Source organism: Dasypus novemcinctus, chromosome 9, assembly GCF_030445035.2.
Source record: "Dasypus novemcinctus isolate mDasNov1 chromosome 9, mDasNov1.1.hap2, whole genome shotgun sequence".
Taxonomy (NCBI): domain Eukaryota; kingdom Metazoa; phylum Chordata; class Mammalia; order Cingulata; family Dasypodidae; genus Dasypus; species Dasypus novemcinctus.
The window spans coordinates 68077514-68094768 of NC_080681.1; positions in this window are offsets into that span (position 1 = coordinate 68077514).

A 17255-nucleotide genomic window follows, 5' to 3' on the forward strand; every position below is an offset into this window, starting at 1 on the left:
ATTTGCTCTCAAATATAATATACCACAGGGTAGCAAGGCTGTGAGGGAGGAGGCCTGTATTCCCATGTGCCTCTAACTGCTGGGGGTCACTGGTAGTTACCAAAAAGAAACTGGCAACTGGGAATGCCCAAAAAGGGGAAAGAAAAAGGGCACATTAAGCTTGTGGCTCTCATACTTAATGTGCATTAGGAGCACCTGGAGAATTTGTTAAAACACAGATTTAGAGGTTCCACCCTAGAGATTCCGATTTAGTTGGTATGGGGTGAAGCATGCACTTGCGTTTCCCCCAGGTGATCCTGATAATGCTGGTCTGTGGCTACACTGTGGGGGGGTGTGTGGTTACACTTTGAATAGCATTGTTCTCTATGCTAATGATAAATGTGTGCAAAGGTCAGAGTGGTGGAGAGCTTGGCTTATCATGGGAAGTATCTCATGAGGTTAGTGTTATTACTACTGCAAGAGACAGGTGGAAATTAAATCATGAAGTGCTTCAAAAACCGTGCTGAGTTTGGACTTTACCCTGAGCCCAATGAGAAACCACCTGAATATTATCTAGGAATGTCCAGGTGGTGGATGGCAGAGGTAAGAGCTTGAGTCGACTGGTCCTGGGGATTCTGGGAGCTGGTAGTGGTGACAGTGACTGCACGCCAGCTGTGGACATGAGAGGGGATGGAGGCTGGAAAAGGATTGAGAACAAGGATGGAGAACACTTCTGTGCTTACCCTAAGGCAGGGATTCTTAACAAGGGCTCTGTGAGCTTGAATTTAAAAAAACACAAACATTATTCTTGTGGAGATATGTTGGTGCAGGCATGATATATTTATTAAATAATACAGGGAAGTGGGTGTGGCTCAAGCGACTGGGCTTCCACCTACCACATGGGAGATCCTGGGTTCGGTGTTGGGGAGCCTCCTGAAAAGGTGAGATAATGCAGCAGAAGAGACACAACAAATCAGGAAGCTGAGGTGGCTCAAGCGTTTGAGTACCTTTCTTCCTCATGGGAGGTCCCAGGTTTGATTCCTGGTGCCTCCTAAAAAGAAGACAAGCAGACAGAGAGAGCATGCAGGAAATGGACACAGAGCAGACAATGACTGCAAACAACAAGGAGGGGGGAATAAATAAAAATAATCTAAAAAAAAAATCACAGTGTATAGTGTGGACTTAGTAGGGGTCCATGGTTTTCACCTGACTGGCAAAGGCATCTGTAGCAGTTGGATATGGTTATGAATTCCAAAAATAGATACTGGATTATGTTTGTAATCTGGTCTGTACCTAGGCATGATTAAATTATGATTAGGATTTTGATTGGGCCATGTCATTAGGGCGTTGAGTTCTTGCCCCTTGGTGGGTGGGGACTCAGATAAAAGGCATGGCAAAGGACAGAGTTTGAGGGTTTTTGATGTTGGAGTTTGATGCTGAAGCCTTAAGCTAGAGCCCCAGGAAGTAAGCACACAGAGGAAAGAGAAGCCAGGCCCAGGAAGAGAGGAACCCTGAGCCCAAAAAGAAGCAAGCCCTGGGAAGGAAGGAACCCTAAACCCAGAAAGAAGCAAGACCCTGGAAGGGAGGAACCCAGGAAGCCTGAACCCTCACTGCCATTGGCAGCCATCTTGCTCCAACACGTGAAAATAGACTTTGGTGAGGGAAGTAAGTTATGCTTTATGGCCTGGTATCTGTAAGCTCCTACCCCAAATAAATACCTTTACAAAAACCAACCAATTGCTGGTATTTTGCATCAGCACCCCTTTGGCTGACTAATACAGCATCCATTGAATGAAAAGGTTAAGAACCCCTGCCCTAAGGCAAGGCCATACCTAGAGAAGTCAGTTCATACTAGACAGGTAACCTCTGTTCCCAAACTATTCAAACAGGTGAATCCATCACTTCTCTCCTAGAAAAATAGCTAGAGGACAGCAGAAATGATCTGGAAAAAAATGTTCTAGGGCTTAGGATACCAGGAGAAGGCTGTTCCAGAAAAGAGAGGGGCAAAGGAAAAGAATCTTGACAGCAAAACTGTGAGGTAAAGCTGCAGCTGCTGGCATCTTCCCCCCACCCTCAGAGCAGAGAGCTTTGAATTCTCTGGCATCTGGCGGGTGGCTACAGACATAGGGGGCCATAGGGATCTACATCCCAGGAAGAAGAGAGACGGACGCAGCTTAAGGTTGATTCAGCTTTTGGCCAACAAATTTCGTGTGCTGTGCCAGGCTGGGTGGAGCCACATCATTGCTTGCCTTGGGAGCTGGCAGGGGCCTAAAAGAGCCAATTCTCACAAACGCCCTCCTTACCGACCCAAACTGTTGTTGAGGGTGCAGAGGGGAGTGGAATTATTTACTATCTGGGAAAAGGCAGCCGGCAAAAGTTGTAGAACAGCGTTGGAGAAAGTGTGATCTATGAGGCTCTGAATAGCCTTGAGGAAGGATCCTCTGTCACTTGTTGTGGTTGGTGCTGCAGCAAACACACTCTGACCAGGATTTGACCCGACAGTGCTGTCAAGGAAAGCCACTTTCTAACAGCACGAGGAAGTGCATGTGATGAAATTAAAAGTAAATGAGAGGTTTTTCCTGCTTTCCAGCCTCCCTCCCAAAGGTCCTTGGAAGTGGGTGAACAAGCCATTACTGGGTCCATTGCCTGGACTGGAGCAACTAAACAGGGACAATCCTTAAGATTTAGAACAGGTTGAAACGGAATCAAAGAGCAGTAGTGGGAAGTGGACTTGGCCCAGTGGTTAGAGCGTCCGTCTACCACATGGGAGGTCCACGGTTCAAACCCTAGGCCTCCTTGACCCATGTGGAGCTGGCCCATGCACAGTGCTGATGCGCTCAAGGTGTGCCATGCCACGCAGGGGTGTCCCCCCCCTAAGGGAGCTCCATGCACAAGGAGTGCGCCCCGTAAGGAGAGCTGCCCAGCGTGAAAGGAAGTGCAGCCTGCCCAGGAATGGTGCCTCACACACGGAAAGTTGACGCAGCAAGATGATGCAACAAAAAGAAATACAGGGAAGTGGACTTGGCCCAGTGGATAGGGCATCCGTCTACCACATGGGAGGTCCACGGTTCAAACCCTGGGCCTCCTTTACCCATGTGGAGCTGGCCCATGCGCAGTGCTGATGCAGACAAGGAGTGCCCTGCCACGCAGGGGGCAGGGGTGTCCCCCGTGTAGGGGAGCCCCACAAGCAAGGAGTGAGCCCCACGAGCAAGGAGTGTGCCCCGCAAGGAGTGCGCCCTGTAAGGAGAGCCGTCCAGCATGAAAGAAAGTCCAGCCTGCCCAGGAATGGCGCTGCGCACACGGAGAGCTGACGCAGCAAGATGACATAACAAAAGAGACACAGATTCCCGTGCTGCTGACAACAAGAGAAACGGACAAAGGATACGCAGCAAATGGACACAGAGAACAGACAACCGGGGCGGGGGAGGGGAAGGGGAGAGAAATAAATAAATGTTTAAAAAAAAAAGAAAAGAAATACAGATTCCCATGCCGTTGACAACAACGGAAGTGGACAAAAGGAAGAACACACAGCAAATGGACACAGAGAACAGACAGCTGGGGTGGGAGGAGGTGGGGAAGGGAAGAAAAACAAATAAAAATAAATCTTAAAAAAAAAAAAAAAGAGCAGTAGTAACACACAATCTCCTGCTATTAAATCCCTACACAAGAGAGAGAAATTGAGCATTTGAGTGAACTCACCATCATAATCAGATGCCTAGACATCAGCAAAAAATTACAAGCCATACTAATAATTTGGAAGAAATGGCCAAAGCAAAGGAATATACCACAGCCCCAGACAAGCCTCAGGATTTGAGACAACTAATCAACAAGATTCATACAAATTTCCAAAATCAAATTAATGAATTGAAAGACAATAAGGCTAAAGATCTAAAGGACATCAAGAAGACACTGAGGGGAGTGGATGTAGCCCAGCGGTTGAGCACCTGCCTCCCACATATGAGGTCCCAGTTTCAATCCCCAGTACCAACTAAAAAAATTTTTTTTGAAAAAAAGAAAAGAAGACACTGAGCGAACACAAAGAAGAGTTTGAAAACCTGGATAGGAAAATAAAAGAGCTCACTGGAATGAAAGACACAATAGGTGAGGGAAAAAAACACATTAGAGACATACAACAGCACTCTCAAAATGACAGAAGAAAGAATAAGTGATACAGAAGATAGAACAGCTGAAATGGAAGAATGAGAAGACCACAGAGAGAAAAGAATGGAAAAAATTGAGCAGGAGCAAATAAACTTGAATGATAAATGAAGTGCAACAACATATGTGTCATGGGAGTTACAGAAGAAGCAAAGGGAAAAGGGGGCAGAAAGAGTATTTAAGGAAATAATGGCTGAATATTTCCTAACTCTCCTGAAAGAAATGAATTTACATATCCAAGAAGCATACCCAAAACAGAATAAATCCAAACAGACCTACTCCAATACACATACTACTCAGAATGTGAAATGCCTAATATAAAGAGAAAATTCTGAGAGCAGCAAGGGAGAAGCAAACCATTACATACAAGGGACTCCTAGTAAGACTTAGTAAAGATTTCTCATCAGAAACCATGGAGGTGAGAGGACAGTGATATGATATAATTAGGATACTGAAAAAGAAAAATTGCCAGCCAATAATACTTTATCCAGCAAAATTGGCCTTCAAATATGAAGAGGAGTGTATTAGTCAGCCAAAGGGGTGCTGATGCAAAGTACCATAAATTTGTTGGCTTTTACAAAGAGTATTATTTGGGGAAGCAGACGTGGCTCAAATGATAGAGCATCCGCCTACCATATGGGGATCCAGGGTTCAAACCCAGGGCCTCCTGGCCCATGTGGCAAGCTGGCCCACAAGCAGCACTGCCGCATGCAAGGAGTGCCATGCCATGCAGGGGTGTCCCCTGCATAGGGGAGCCCTACGTGCAAGGAGTGCACCCCACGTTGAGCTGTCCCACATTGAGCCACCCCATGCAAAACAAGTGCAGCCTGCCCAGGAGTGGCACTGCACACACGGAGAGCTGACGCAGCAAGATGACACAACAAAATGAGCCAGATTCCCACTGCTGCCGAAAATGCAAGCAGACACAGAAGAATACACAGCAAATGGACACAGAGAGCAGACAATTGGGGGGGGGGGTGGGGAGGAAGGGGAGAGAAATAAATAAAATAAAGTAAAATAATAAAGGATATTATTTGGGGTAAAAGCTTGCAGTTACAAGGCCCTAAAGAGTCCAACTCAAGGTTGGCTTCTCACCAAAGTCAGTTGCCACGTGTTGAAGCAAGATGATTGCTGGTCTCTGTGAGGGTTCAAATTTCCTCTCTCTGACCTACAGGCTGGCATAGGGCTTCTCTCTCTTCCTGGGGCCACAGGATCAAAATTCTCTTCTCTTCCATGTCATGACAAAGTTCTCTATTCTGTGTACCTTCTTCTGTGTGTCTTCTTGAGTGAGTGTCTGTTTATATAGCCCACCAAGAGGGCAGGAACTTAAACTGAGTTACACCCTACTGATGTGGTCGAATCAAAGCCCTAATTTTAACATAATTTAATCAAAGACATCTTAGCTGAATCTGATACAATCAAAGGGGATTATGACCAGAGGAACAGAACAGTTTACAAACATAATCCTTCTTTTTTGGAAACCATAAATAATATCAAACTGCTACAGTAGTTTAAAATATTCACAAATAAACAGAAAATAAGGGAGTGCATAAAAAAGAATGTGCCTTTGCAGGGAACTTTAGAGGGAACCTTACGGCCCAAAAGAGTAAGACAAAATACTTGCAAATCAAATCCAACAGCATATCGAAAGACTTATACATCATGACCAAGTGAGATTTATTCCTGATATGCAAGGCTGGCTGGTTCAACATAAGAAAACAATCAGGGAAAAGGACTTTGGCCCAGTGGTTAGGGCGTCCGTCTACCACATGGGAGGTCCGCGGTTCAAGCCCCGGGCCTCCTTGACCCGTGTGGTGCTGGCCCATGCGCAGTGCTGATGCGCGCAAGGAGTGCCGTGCTACACAGGGGTGTCCCCCGTGTAGGGGAGCCCCATGCGTAAGGAGTGCACCCATAAGGAGAGCCGCCCAGTGCAAAGGAGGGAGCAGCCTGCCGAGGAATGGCGCCGCCCACACTTCCCGTGCTGCTGACGACAACAGAAGCGGACAAAGAAACAAGGCGCAGCAAAAAGGCACAGAAAACAGACAACCGGGGGGAGGGGAGGGGAATTAAATAAATAAAAACAAATCTTTAAAAAAAAAAAAAAAAGAAAACCAATCAATGTAATACATCACATTAACAAATTGAAGGGAAAAAACCACACGATCATCTCGATTGATGCAGAAAAGGTATTTGACAAATCCTAGCATACTTTCTTGATAAAAACACCTTGAAAGATAGGAATAGAAGGAAAATTCCTCAATATGATAAAAGCCATCTATGAAAAAACCACAGGCTACATGGTACTCAGTGGGGAAAGGTTGAAAGCCTTCCAATATTGGGAACAAGAAAAGGATGCCCACGGTCACCACTGTTATTCAACATTGTTCTAGAAGTTCTACCTAGAACAATTAGAAAAGAAAAAAAAAAAAAGGCATCCAAATAGTAAAAAAGGAAGTAAAACTTGTAGCAGTTTTATATTATTGATGAACTCCAGAAATAAATATTGGATGTTTATAAACTGATCTTTTCCTCAGGGCATATTAGATTATGTTGGATTCAGAGGTTTACTTGATTAGGTAATTATGTAAAACTCTTGTGTCAGTAGGGCATTGAGTCCCCATACTTTGGTAGGTGGGGACTCACGGATAAAAGGCATGTTGAAGGACAGAGTTAGGGGTTTTTGATGTTGGAGTTTGAAGCTGAAGCCTTAAACTGGAGCACCAGGAAGAAAGCACACAGAGGAAAGAGAAGCCAGCCCCAGGAAGAGAGGAACCCTGAGCCTAGGAAGAAGCAAGCCCTGGGAAGAAAGGAACCTTGATTCAAGAGAGAAGCAAGACCCTGGAAGGGAGGAACCCAGGAAGCCTGAGCCCTCATAACTGTTGGCAGCCATCTTGCCCCAACATGTGAAAATAGACTTTGGTGAGGGAAATAACTTATGCTTTATGGTCTTGTATCTGTAAGCTCCTACCCCAAATAAATACCCTTTATAAAAACCAACCAATTTCTTGTATTTTGCATCAGCACCCTTTAGCTCACTAATACAATCCTATATTTAGAAAATTCTGAAATGTCCATGACAAATGTACTTGATCTAATAAATGAATTCAGCAAAGTGGCAGGATATAAGATCAACACACAAAAATCAGTAATGTTTGTGTACACTAGTACTGAATAATCTGAGGAAGAAATCAGGGGAAAAAATTCATTAACAGTAGTAAAAAAAGACTCAAATATCTAGGAATCAATTTAACCAAGATGTATAGGACCTATATTCAGAAAACTGAAAAAAAAAACACTAAAAGAAATCAATGAAGATCTAAACAAATGGAAAGACGTTAAAGGTTCATGGAAGACTAAATATTGTGAAGACGTCAAACTTATCCAAACTGATTTTTAGATTCAACGCAATACCAATCAAAATTCTACCAGCCTACTTTACTGAAATACAAAAGGCAATTGCCAAATTCATTTGGAAGGGAACATGCACTCAAATAGCCAAAAGCATTCTAATAAGGAAGAGCAACATAGAAGGAATTTTGTTGCCTGAACTTGAAATATATTACAAAGCTATAGTGGTCAAAACAGCATGCTATGGGCATAAAGACAGATACATTGATCAGTGAAATAGAATTCAGAGTCCAGAAATAAACCCTCACCTCTATGGTCAACTGGTCTTTGACAAACCTACGAAGTCCATGTTGATGGGACAAAACAGTCTCTTCAGGAAATGGTGCGGGGAGAATGGGATATTATAACCAAAAAATGACAGAGGACCCCTGTGTTACTTCCTATACAATAGTCAACTTGAGATGAATCAAAGACCTAAATATAAAAGCCAGTATCATAAAACTACTAGAAGAAAATATAGTGAAGAAAATTAGGGAAACATCTTCAAGATCTTGTGGTAGGTGGTGCTTTCTTGGATCTTAAACCCAAATCACAAGCAACAAAAGAAAAAATAGACAGATGGGACCTCCTTAAAATTAAACACTTCTGAACCTCTAAAAGACTGTCAAGAGGGTGAAAAGGCAGCCAACTCAATGGGAGAAGATATTTGGAAATCACATATCTGATAAGAGTTTAATACCCATGATATATAAAGAGATGCTACAACTCAACAATAAAAAGACAAACTACCCAATTGAAAAACGGACAAAAGACTTGACTAGATATTTGTCCAGAGAAGAAATACAAATGGTGAAAAAATGTTCAACATCACTAGCAATTAGGGAAATGAGAATCAAAACTATAATAGCATTTGAGATATCATTTCAAACCTATTAGAATGGCCACTATGAAAAAGTCTGAAAACTGTAAGTGTTGGAGAGAATGTGGAGAGACAGGAATGCTTAGTCACTGTTGGTGGGAATGTGGAATGGTACAGCCAGTGTGGAGGACTGTTTGGCAGTTCCTGAAGAAGTTGAATATAGACTTGCCCCATGACCCTGAATGTATATACTCAGAAGAACTGAAACAGTGACATGAACAGATATCCTTACAAAATGTTCATAGCAGTGTTATTCACGACTGCCAAAAGTTGGAAACAACCCAGTTATCCATCAACTGACGAATGGATAAACCAACTGTGGTGTATTCACATGATGGAATATTATGCAGCTGTAAGAAGAAATGAAGTTGCAAAGCATATGACAACATGGATGAACCTAGAGGACATTATAGTGAGTGAAGCAAGGCAGACAAAAAAGGGAAAATACTGTATGATTGTGCTATTGTGAATGAAATATATTGTATAACATATTGTATGATTCCATTTATATAAAATGTAAATATAAATCAATTTATAAAGATGAAATTAGATTAGTGATTACGGAGCACTGGGGAAGTCATGCTAAGGGGTGTGGAGTTTTTCTTTTTGAAGTAAGAAAATGGTTCTAAAAATTTTTGTGGTGATGAATGCACAACATTGTGATTAAACTAAAAGCTATTGATTATACACTTTGGATAGATTGTATGATATATGACTATATCTCAATAAAACTGCTGATTAATTAATTAACTAATTAATTGTGCAAGAACAGCCAGAAACAGCAGCTTTGTACACCAGGGAAAACCTAGATTGAGAAGTAAAAAATTTGTCTGTTTTTTATTTTTTATTATTGAAATAATGAAAATGTTCTAATAATGATTGAAGTGATGAATGCACAACTATGTGATTATACCAAATACTTTTGGACACTTTGGATGAATTGTATGCTTTATTCATATGTACCAATAAAATTGATTTTTTAAAAATCTCCCAAAAAAGAAAAGTCCAGAGTCAGATGGTTTCACAGGTGAATTCTACTAACCATTTTGAGAAGAATTTACATCAATCCTGTTTAAACGGTTCCATAAAATTATTCACTGTTGGTGGGGATGTGGAATTTTACAGCCTCTGTGGAGCACTGCTTGGCAGTTCCTAAGGAGGTTGAATACAGACGTGCCTAGGACCCAGCAATACCATTGACAGGTATTTACCCAGAAGAACTGACAGCAGTGACATGAACAGACACCTGCACACTGATGTTCACAGTGATGTTATTCATGACTGCCAAAAGATGGAAATAACCCAGGTGTCTATCAACCAATGAATGGATAAACGAACTGTGGTGTATACACATGATGGAATGTTATTCAGCTGTAAGAAATGAAGTTGCAAAGCATATGACAACACGGATGAACCCGGAGTTGAGTGAAGCAAGCCAGACACAAAAGGACAAATACCATATTGCACTATCATAAACTAAATATATTGTGTAAACTCGTGGAATAAATAAATAGAATACAGGTCATCAGAAAATAGAATGAGGGTAGAGAATGGAAAGCTGAGGATTAATCTGTGCAAAGTTGGTATAAGGTTGCTTGTAAATCTTTTGAAATGAATAGAAATGGTGAAAGCACATCAAAGTGTTTGTAACTAGCAGTGCTATTATATGGGAATGACAGTGGTTGAAAGGGAAAATCTAAGGACATGCATATAACTAGAAGGAAAGCTACAAATGTAACATGGGATTGTATAACATAGTGAAACCTCATGTGGAATGTGAATATTGGTAATACTGCATATCTAATTCTGTTTTCACAAATTATAAATACAAATAAACTAGAGAGACAGAAACAGAACAGCAGCTATGTATGGCATGGGAAGCATGGAGATATTAAAAGGAGATGGCGGGAAATGGATGCAGTTCAACCAGCTGGGCTCCATTTATCATATAGGAGGTCCAGGTTTCGATGCCCAGGGCCTCCTCGTTGAGGGCAAGCTGGCCCACATAGCGACTGGCCCACATGGAGTGCCGGCCCACGTGGGAATGTGGCTCCACGCGGGAGAGCTGCCCTGTGTGGGAATGCTGCCTTGTGCAGGAAAAGTCACCCTGTGCAGGCTGGCATGGAAAGCTGACACAGCAAGATGATGCAACAAGAGACACAGAGGAGAGAAAATAAGAAGACATAGTAGACACAGGGGAGCTGAGGTGGCGCAAGAGAGTAAGCTCCTCTCTCCCACCCTGGATGGTCCAGGATCGTTTCCTGGAGCTGCCTAATAAGAATACAAGCAGGCACAGAAGAAGACATAGCAAATGGACACAGAGAGCAGACGACAGGGAATGGGGAAAGGGAAATAAAATAAATAAAATAAATCTTTTAAAAAAAAACAAAAGGTGATGTGCTTTTTTTTTTGGTCCGTTTATTATTATTATTATTGGATTAATGAAAATGCTATAATAATGATTAATGATTGAAGTGGTGAATGCACAATTATGTGTTTTTACCAAATACCACTCATTGTACATGTTGGATGGACTGTATGCTTTATTAATATATACCAGTAAAATTGATTTGTTTAAAAAAGAAAAACAGATGAATCCTGTCCACAGGGTCTGGGGGGCCATCGGAGCCTGCTTTCAAACAGCTACCCTGAAGTTCTCAGGAAAGTCAAACATCATTCTAGAGTTGAGGGGAGGTGAGTGGCCAGTAGCCTTTAACCGTTCACTTGTCTTTCTGCTCTCCTATGAGAGGAAGCTGGGATGTGCCCAGTCAGGCACCACATCTGTCATCAACTATAGCTATCTTGAGAGAGAGAGAAAGCTTAAAAGCTTAAACCATAAGTGTATCCAAGGCATGCTGCCTTGGGAATGCTGGGACACGGGGAATTAACAGACCACGTCTTCTTTGTCAATATTCAACAAACATGCCTGTTTTCCTTTGTCTAGCCTATTTTTTTGTTTTTTGTTTTTGTTTTTGTAAATGCCTTGTGTTTTTGAGCTGTTAGAGAGAACTGAGCTAAGTCTTTAAAAACTCTGGCTGATTTAGAAGCCACATGTGGATGCTCTACAATGCTTTGCTAAGTTGATGAATTAGCTGGGTGACGGGACAGATCACTTCCTCCCTCTGGACATGTTTCGCCGGTGAAATGGAAACGGCGGTGTGGCTGGAAGAAGACTCCAATGCTGAGCTGCTACCATTTCTAAAACTCAGACTCCTGAAAGGGGACCAAAGAAACTCCTGATTTCTTTACCCTACATGGGTCCTGGACCCAATGGCAGTATCTTAGGGTCACTTGCTCCTTAAAGTGACTGGAAATGGAAGCACTGCTCAGAACAGGAGGAGGTTAAGTCTTCTGAAACTGTTAAGGCAGACACATATTACTCTTCCAAATTTCAGTTTATCTTCTTGTGCAGACAGTACAATGTTTCTTTTTTAAATCTTTGCTTAAATATAGTAAATCAAGCTGTCAAAATTTTAGCAGTTGCGCGGGGTTGACATAAAATTGGAACTATAACCTAAATTTCAAAATTTTATATTGAAAAAAAGTTTCACTACTCTGATCAACTTTAATAGAACATATAAATTTGAACCAATCTTTTATGGTTCTTTGTAAACTTGAGAGGAAAAAGTTTCAGTTGCTTATGAAATTTGAAAAACCAATGCTGGGAAGCAGATGTGGTACTAGTGATAGGGCCTCTGCCTACCATATGGGAGGACCTCGGTTCAATCCCTGGGGCCTCCTGGTGAAAAAGAAGAGAAAGCGTGCCTGCGTGGTGAGCCAGTGTCTGCATGGTGAGCCAAGTGCCCATGTGGTGAGCCGAGTGTTGGTGCAAGTGCTTGTGTGGTGAGCCGAGTGCCTGCGTGGTGAGCTGAGTGCTTGGTGAGTGCTTGTGTGGCAAGCCAGTGCCCGTGCAACAAGCCAGTGCCTGCGCAACAAGTTGAGTACCTGCACGGTGAGCCAAGTGCCTGCAAGGTGTGTCAGTGCCTGTGCAAGTGAGTCTTGCAGCAAGATGATGACGCAACAAAAGAGAAAAGGGGAGAGTCAAAGTGAAGCACAGCAGAGTCCAGGGACTGAGGTGGCACGATAGAAAGGGAACCTCTCTCCAAGGATGGAATCCCAGTGAATCCTAGAGGAGAAAGATGAGAAGAAGACCAAAAAAGAGAAACAGATACAGAAGATAACACAGCAAATGGACACAGACAGCAAAAACAGCAGGACTGGGGAGGGGGAAGGGAAAAAGAAAAAATAAAAAGTTAAAAAAATCAAACCAAAACAAACAAACAAAACCAATGCTGCAAGGAAAGGCAATGTTGCTTGATTTCCCAAGACAAGAAAATTGTAGATCTGGTCATGAAAAGGTCACCTGGACAGGTGTGGCTGTGGGGAGGAGTTGGGGAAGGATCCCAAGGACTCAGTCAAATGGGCTGTCATTCTAGGAGCTGGGCGATATCAAGGGACTTATTGGCACAGCGCTTCCTTAAATATATGAGGTTTACAGAATACTGAAGAAACATATTGTGAGAAATTTAGCATTTTTAATCCTTTTGATTAAGATCAAGAATCACTTCTGCTTCTGTCCACAAAGGATTAAGTGGTATGGGAATTGTTCTTCTGTGAGCAACCTGCTATAAACTAGAAAACCAGACAAAATATATGAAAGAACACTTTTCAGACATTAGACAACTGGCAGCATAGGATTTTGATTCTGAAAAGAAGGGAAATAAAAGAGAAACTCTAAAAATTGCCCCAGTTTACTGCCTGAAGGCAGCATCTTGGTCACAGTGGAGAAGGGATGAACCCAAGCAAATTCTCAATAGGAGAGGAGAAAGAGATCCAAGTTCAGGTAAGTGAAGATGGGTAGAATGCAAAAGGCAGAGCTAGACAGGCAGAGGCTGCACAAAAAAAAAAAGACTTATGAAAATCTGTATAGCAGTCTCCTTAAATCTTAAGTGGAGTACTAATCTGCTTATGCACGGTAATAATTTCCTCAAAGCCAGGAGAGAACCACCAGAAAGCAATTCCTGGAGTTCAGACAGGACTGTGAATAGTTTTCACCAGCCAGAGTAAAATAAACAAAACACTTTCTAATATAGGAAGCATCGGGTAGAGTTCTCAGAAAGAGAGTGCCTTACAGCGGGGTTAAATTAGTTGTAAACTAAAGACTGGCACTAAACCCACCCTAAGATAGCTTAAAAACAAGACCTGAAAAGATCAAATGAGCAACTTAATCAGCACGCAACAATGTAAAATTTATAATGCTTGGCATACAATAAAAAATTACCAGGCATGCAAAGAAGCTGAAAAGTAAGACCTGGGAAGATAAGTCAATTAATAGAAACCGCCCCAGGAATGTCAAAGATGATGGAATTAGTAAATAAGGATCTTAAAACAGTCATTATAAAATCTTTACAAATATTCTCAGGTACATAAAGCAGGAAGAAAGTATTGCCTGTGGACCAAATTTGGCCTGCTGCCTATTTTTGTAAATAAAGTTATTTGGAACACAGCGAAACACATTCTTTTATGCAGCGTCTATTGCTGCTTTCACACTACAATGGCAACGCTGAGTTGTGACAGAGACTATGGCCTGCAAAGTCTAAATATTTACGATCTTGTTTTTCACACCAAAAGTTTGCTGATCTTTGATATAAAGGAAAACATGAACATGATGAGAGAAATGGAAAATATTTTTCAAAAAGGACCCAAATAAGATATTAACACAGTATTTGAAGTGAAAAATACACTGTACGGAATTAAACAGATTAGACACTGCAGAAGAAAAGAACAATGAACTTGAAGATGTAGCCTAGAACCAATCTGAAATGAGGCAGAAAAAAAAAAACTGAAAAAAAAAAAATTAAACAGGGTATCAGTGACCTGTAGGACAATATCATACTGTATAACAAATATATAATTACAGTCCCAGAAGGAGATGTGTGAAGGAGAACAGAAGAAATATTTGAAGAAAAATAGCTGGAAAATTATCCAAATTTTATTTTTAAAAAATCCTATTAAACCTCAGATTAAAAAAAAATTCAGCAAACCCCACATGTATAAAACAAAGAAAACTTTAGCAAGTTACACTATACTCAAATTATCAAAGGTCAGTGATAAAGATAAAATCTTAAAAGCAGCCTTTTAAGCCTCTTAAAATCCTAAGAGAAAAGAACTATTATAAAGGGAGGATAAAAATAAGAACGACACCAGACTTACTGTTACAAAGGATGCTGACCAAAAGACAGTGGATAAACATTTTTAACATGCTAAAGAAAAACCTAGTATTCTATTCTCAAAGAAAATATATTTCAAAAATGAAGGTCAAAGTATAGGAAAAAAAAACAAAACAAAAAATGAAGTAAAACAAAAACAAAAAAATGAAGGTGAGTTAGGAGTTTTTCGGAGCAAAAAACACTGAATTTATTACCAGCATACCTGTACTATAAGAAATACTAATAGTACTTTTCTAGAGAAAGAAAATGATATATGGAAATTGGGATTTATACAAAAGAATGAAGAATGCGTCATTAATAGTAAATATGTAGATACATATAAAAGACATTCTCCTTAATTTTTCAACATCTTTATAACTGATTCTTTAAAGCAAAAATTTTTTCTTCTTTCCCTCCCCCTCCCCAGTCCCACCTTTTTTTCCATCTCTGTCCATTTGCTGTGTGAGCTTATCTTTTTTGGTCTTCTCATCTTTCTACTCCATACTGAGGACCTCTGATGTGGAGAGAGGTTCCCTGTCAATTGCGCCACCTCAGTTCCTGGTCTATGCTGTGCTTCACCTTGACTCTTCCCTTCCTCTCTCTTTTGTTGCATCATCATCTTGCTGTATGGCTCACTTGTGTGGGCACTGGCTCACTGTGTGAGCACTTGGCTTGCTGCGCCGGCACTGGCTCGCCATGAGGGCATTGACTCTCCACATGGGTACTCGCATGGGCACTCAGCTCACCATGTAGGCACTTGGCTCGCCATGTGGGCACTGGCCCACTCTGTGGGCACTGGCTTACCAAGAGGGCACTCACATGGGCACTCAGCTTGCCACATGGACACTCATGCAGGCAATCAGCTCACTGTGCAGGCACTTGACTTGCCAGGCACTGGCTCACCATACAGGTATGCTTTCTCTTCTTCTTTTTCACCAGGAGGCCCCAGGGATCGAACCCAGGTTCTCCCATATGGTAGGCAGAGGCCTTATCACTTGAGTCACATCCGCTTCCCTAAAGCAAAATTAATAGCAATGTATTGTAGGAGTTACAAGAATATATAGAAATAAAATGTACTGCAATAGCACAAAAGATGGGAGGGGGAAATGAAAGTATTCCTTCTTCCATAAGACTCTTATATTATCCATAAACTAGCATGTTATTTTAAGCTAGATTATGATCAGTTACGATGCATATTATAAACCCTAGAATAATCACTGAAAAAAATAAAAAGGAGTTATATCTATTAAGCCAAGAGTGGAAATAAAATAGAATCACAAAAACTACCCAATTAACACAAAAGGGGCAGAAACAAGGGGGAAAAGAAGGAACACAGACCAAATAGAGGGCACAAACAGAAAACTAGAAAGATGGTAGATTTAAACTCAACCATTTCAGTAATTACATTAAATGTTAATGGTCTAAATATATTATCAAAAGGCAAATTGTCAGATTAGATAAAAAGCAAGCTTATGCTGTCTAAAAGAAATTCATTTAAATATAGACATCAATATAGTAAATGAAAAAGGATGAAAAATGATATACCATGCAAACAGGAATCAAAAGAAAATTGGCATGCCATATTAATATCAGACAAAGTCAACTTCAGAATAAGAAATATTATATCAAGCATAAAGAAGGAGTATATTTCCTAAAATGACATAACAATTCTAGATGTGTATGTACCTAATAACAGAATTTCAAAATACATAAAACAAAAACTGCTAAAACTGAAAGGAGAGAGAAAACCACAAATATAGATGTGGAGATTTCAATAGTCCTCTTTACAATACAGTAGTTTAAAAAAATCAGTGGGAATATAGAAAACACAAACAATACTTTCAACCAAATACACAGTTTTAGAAAACTACTCGTAACAACAGCAAAGTACATACATTTTTAAAGTAACATGCAACATTTACCAAGCTTGACCAAACAAGACTTAATAAATTAAAAAAGGATCCAGACTATGATCTCTGACCATAATGGAATGTATATAGAAATCAATAATGGAAAGATGCTGGGAAACCCCCCAAAATATGCAAACTAAATCACTTACTTCTGAACAACCTATGCGTCAAAGAAGATAGCACAAAGTGGTTAAAATGGGAAACTTAATGTTGTATATAGTATCACAATAACAAACAGTAAATTAAAAAAATAAAAATACATAAATAAAAAAGAAGAAACCACAAGGGAAATCAGAAAATATTTTGAACTGAAAATGAAAACATAATATATACCAAAACATATATGGAGTGGCTAATGCAGTGCTCAGAGGCAAATTCATAGCACTAAAAGCTTATTTTAGAAAAACTCCAGGATGAAGTCTTGCAAGTATGTTTTAACACCTAAGCCTTTAAAATTTCCCTTTTAATAGTGAGGGAAGGGCTCAGATATTGACCCTTCACCAAACAGCAGTACCTAGGAGTTTATTGCTTTAAATATATTTTATAGTTACCTTATTTTTAAGAGAAGTGAATTAGTTTTCCATTTTCTATAATGATATGAAGTTTTCTTTAAAAGATTTACAAAATATCCTTCTATGTGATACAAAAATTGTGATGTTGTTACCTATTGCCAGTTTGGGAGGTACTTAATTAGTAAAACTGAAATGAGGCCAAGAAAAACAAGTCAATTCC